The sequence below is a fragment of the Oncorhynchus clarkii genome, chromosome 21, assembly GCF_045791955.1.
Source record: "Oncorhynchus clarkii lewisi isolate Uvic-CL-2024 chromosome 21, UVic_Ocla_1.0, whole genome shotgun sequence".
Taxonomy (NCBI): Eukaryota; Metazoa; Chordata; class Actinopteri; order Salmoniformes; family Salmonidae; genus Oncorhynchus; species Oncorhynchus clarkii.
Genome location: NC_092167.1, coordinates 49,259,862 through 49,264,861, shown reverse-complemented (window position 1 = coordinate 49,264,861; position 5,000 = coordinate 49,259,862).

Here is a 5,000-nt window from a genome sequence, read left to right as displayed (position 1 = left end):
TTGCAACGTCAGCTGTAAGTACAAAGTGATTTCTAACACGTTTGAGATAAGACCCATATGCAGATAGCGTTGCAGAAACAAAAGGTTTATTGCTAACAGCAGGGGCAAGTTCAATGAACTTATTTAGTATTTTTTTATTTTGAAAGCTCTAAATCCAGATGAGAATATCATAGTGAGATGAAGCAACAACTGCTGGAATTCACTAGACTGTCATCTTCCATGTGCCATCTCCCAGCCTGGGCTTCCGTCACTCAGAGGGAGAGTAAATCAACTATTTGTCTGGAGAGGCCAGAAAATATGACACGTAACTCGCTATGCAAATGTGGGGTGTGAAACCTGAGATTTTATGTCAGCTCCACTGAGAGATTGGTAGTGGAGAGCAGGTAGATGGGGCTTTCTGGCACTATCATGCACGGGACCCTACGACGGTCACAGAGCGCTTTTTACACCAACAAAATGTCAGTCAGAATTGGTCCAAAACCAGTAAAAAAAACAGATATAAGGGACTTAATACTGACAAATACAAAAAAAAACATTCTTGCTATTTCATTACTTTAACGGAACGTTTCCTAAAAGTTCAAACATCCTTTACATTTAATTAACATTTTGGTAATGTTCTGGGAACGTTCTCCAACTGGTTTGACATTGGGAAGGTTCTCATAGTTCAGAGAATGCTAAAAAAAAAAAAAACGTTCATCTGTGGGAATTTCAGTACTTCAGCATAACATTTCCTATAGGTTTCGTCATGGTTCTATTTAATTGTTGTCTCCTCCGCTCTCCCTTCATGGTTCTATTTAAAAGTTATGTTCTCAAATTGTTCTGAGAATGTTGAGAAAACGTTCGAATAAAAAACAAAAGAACTTTAGTAACATTCAGAGGACGTTCTAAGAATGATATTTAAAAACTCAGAACGTTCTGCACTTAGGGGCACTTAGGGACTTTGAAGAAACCCTTAGTGGCAAGTCAATGTATTAAAACATGATGGTATTAAAAAGCGTCTCTATTCTTATTCATTAGAATTTCATTATATGCAAATCAAATCAAATCAAATCAAATGTATTTATATAGGCCTTCGTACATCAGCTGATATATCAAAGTGTTGTACAGAAACCCAGCCTAAAACCCCAAACAGCAAGCAATGCAGGTGTAGAAGCACGGTGGCTAGGAAAAACTCCCTAGAAAGGCCAAAACCTAGGAAGAAACCTAGAGAGGAACCAGGCTATGTGGGGTGGCCAGTCCTCTTCTGGCTGTGCCGGGTGGAGATTATAACAGAACATGGCCAAGATGTTCAAATGTTCATAAATGACCAGAACAGTTTAAACTGGAGCAGCAGCACGGTCAGGCGCCACGGCACAACCCAAGGGGGGGGGGGGGCGCCACAGACAGGATGACCACATCAGTGAATCAACCCACTCAGGTGACGCACCCCCTCCAGGGACGGCATGAGAGAGCCCCAATAAGCCAGTGACTCAGCCCCTGTAATAGGGTTAGAGGCAGAGAATCCCAGTGGAAAGAGGGGAACCGGCCAGGCAGAGACAGCAAGGGCGGTTCGTTGCTCCAGAGCATTTCCGTTCACCTTCCCACTCCTGGGCCAGACTACACTCAATCATATGACCCACTGAAGAGATGAGTCTTCAGTAGAGACTTAAAGGTTGAGACCGAGTTTGCGTCTCTGACATGGGTAGGCAGACCGTTCCATAAAAATGGAGCTCTATAGGAGAAAGCCCTGCCTCCAGCTGTTTGCTTAGAAATTCTAGGGACAATTAGGAGGCCTGCGTCTTGTGACCGTAGCGTACGTGTAGGTATGTACGGCAGGACCAAATCAGAGAGATAGGTAGGAGCAAGCCCATGTAATGCTTTGTAGGTTAGCAGTAAAACCTTGAAATCAGCACTTGCTTTGACAGGAAGCCAGTGTAGGGAGGCTAGCACTGGAGTAATATGATCAAATTTTTTGGTTCTAGTCAGGATTCTAGCAGCCGTATTTAGCACTAACTGAAGTTTATTTAGTGCTTTATCCGGGTAGCCGGAAAGTAGAGCATTGCAGTAGTCTAACCTAGAAGTGACAAAAGCATGGATACATTTTTCTGCATCATTTTTGGACAGAAAGTTTCTGATTTTTGCAATGTTACGTAGATGGAAAAAGCTGTCCTTGAAATGGTCTTGATATGTTCTTCAAAAGAGAGATCAGGGTCCAGAGTAACGCCGAGGTCCTTTACAGTTTTATTTGAGACGACTGTACAACCATTAAGATTAATTGTCAGATTCAACAGAAGATCTCTTTGTTTCTTGGGACCTAGAACAAGCATCTCTGTTTTGTCCAAGTTTAAAAGTAGAACGTTTGCAGCCATCCACTTCCTTATGTCTGAAACACATGCTTCTAGCAAGGGCAATTTTGGGGCTTCACCATGTTTCATTGAAATGCACAGCTGTGTGTCATCCGCATAGCAGTGAAAGTTAACATTATGTTTTCGAATAACATCCCCAAGAGGTAAAATATATAGTGAAAACAATAGTGGTCCTAAAACGGAACCTTGAGGAACACCGAAATTTACAGTTGATTTGTCAGAGGACAAACCATTCACAGAGACAAACTGATATCTTTCCAACAGATAAGATCTAAACCAGGCCAGAACTTGTCCGTGTAGACCAATTTGGGTTTCCAATCTCTCCAAAAGAATGTGGTGATCGATGGTATCAAAAGCAGCACTAAGGTCTAGGAGCACGAGGACAGATGCAGAGCCTCGGTCCGATGCCATTAAAATGTAATTTACCACCTTCACAAGTGCCGTCTCAGTGCTATGATGGGGTCTAAAACCAGACTGAAGCATTTTGTATACATTGTTTGTCTTCAGGAAGGCAGTGAGTTGTTGCGCAACAGCCTTTTCTAAAATTTTTGAGAGGAATGGAAGATTCGATATAGGCCGATAGTTTTTTATATTTTCTGGGTCAAGGTTTGGCTTTTTCAAGAGAGGCTTTATTACTGCCACTTTTAGTGAGTTTGGTACACATCCGGTGGATAGAGAGCCGTTTATTATGTTCAACATAGGAGGGCCAAGCACACATATTCATTGCATTCATTTTTTGCTTCTAAAGTCTGTTATTTTGGAAAAATGTTTTTTTTTTACATCTCAAAATACGATGCTGCCCCTTTAAGACAATTGTGTTCCATACAGATTTATTGCTGTCTACAGCAGGCTAGCCTTTAGCCAAAACAAACGCTAAAGTGTATTTTTGTAGGTTTATTCTTGCAGACTATGAACAGTAGCTGTCATATTGCTAGTATGTTCAATATTGAAGGTTTACTTTTGTAAATCACTTTCTCTAAAATAAATAAGCTTAGAGAGTAAATTGGTGCTTATTATTATTATTTTTTTACGTATGTATCAACTTCTGTACTGTACTTCCTCGAGAAGTTGTAACTCTCCGAAAGGTGCTTGAATGAACGGCCAATCATATTGCTCAAAGACGAACAGCATGACTTTTTTGCGTGTCGTCATCAATGGTAGACTGACACAAGAGCGAAATGTTGAACCGGAATGCAAAAAAAATGCGCTGAGAAGTTACTGGCCCGGTAAATGATGTCTCGTCACATGTTTTCCAGCGGCTCTGTTGCATTTTAGCTTCCGTCCGGGTGGCACAGTGTTCAAAAGATTATAGGTTCAAATCACACTGATGCCTTGTCACAATACAAAATACATATGTTTGCAAGTTTAATGCCTAAGGAAATTAATCTCCATGTGTCCTATTTGTGCTTGGATATTAAAAAAAGTTTACCCAAATAAGCTTGCAATATTATTGAAAACTTTATTAAAACACATTTCGAAAAAAAAACCTACAATTTCCATTCTAAGAGCTCTAAAATAACCTCCCAGTGACACTTTCAAGGAATCAGAGTAAAACGTTCTCAGATCCTCCCTGCAACCTAAAACATAAAGGTTCCCAGAACAGAAGAAATGTTCACTTCTACTCTTAAAACAAAAAAAATAATAATCCCATTTTACAGGTAAGGAAACGTAGGCCTTCGTTCCCGCAACCAACGTCAAACCAAAAACATGCATTCCCACAACTTTTAAGGAACCAAATGTGTTTGTTTCGTTTCTACTTTGATAGTGTGCTCAACCATTTATCTCAGGCAAACTATTGGGCCTTTATTTATTGGCTGAAAAATGTATAGCTGATGCTCTCCTTCTCACTTCTCATTGTCTCCTCCCTCCTCCCTGCTGCTCTCCTTCTCTCTTCTCATTGTCTCCTCCCCTCTCCCTGATGCTCTCCCTCCTCATTGTCTCCTCCCCCCTCCACTCTCCCTGATGCTCTCCCTCCTCATTCTCTCCTCCCTCCTCCCTGATGCTCTCCTTCACTCTTCTCATTCTCTCCTCTCCTCTCCCTGATACTCTCAATCTCTCTTCTCATTGTCTCCTCCCCTCTCCTTGATGCTCTCCCTCCTCATTGTCTCCTCCCCCCTCCCCTCTCCCTCCTCATTCTCTCCTCCCTCCTCCCTGATGCTCTCCTTCACTCTTCTCATTCTCTCCTCGCTCCTCCCTGATGCTCTCCTTCTCTCTTCTCATTCTCTCCTCCCTCCTCCCTGATGCTCTCCTTCACTCTTCTCATTCTCTCCTCCCCTCTCCCTGATGCTCTCAATCTCTCTTCTCATTGTCTCCTCCCCTCTCCCTGATGCTCTCCCTCCTCGTTGTATCCTCCCTCCTCCCCTCTCCCTGATGCTCTCCCTTCTGATTGTCTCCTCCCTCTTCCCTGACCCTCTCCCTTCTCATTGGCTCCTCCCCTTTCCCTGATGCTCTCCCCCTCTCTTCTCATTGTCTTATCCCCTCGCCCTGATGCTCTCAATCTCTCTTCTCATTGTCTCCTTTCCTCGCCCTGATGCTCTCAATCTCTCTTCTCATTGTCTCCTCCCCTCTCCCTGATGCTCTCAATCTCTCTTCTCATTGTCTCCTCTCCTCTCCTTGATGCTCTCAATCTCTCTTCTCATTGTCTCCTCCCCTCTC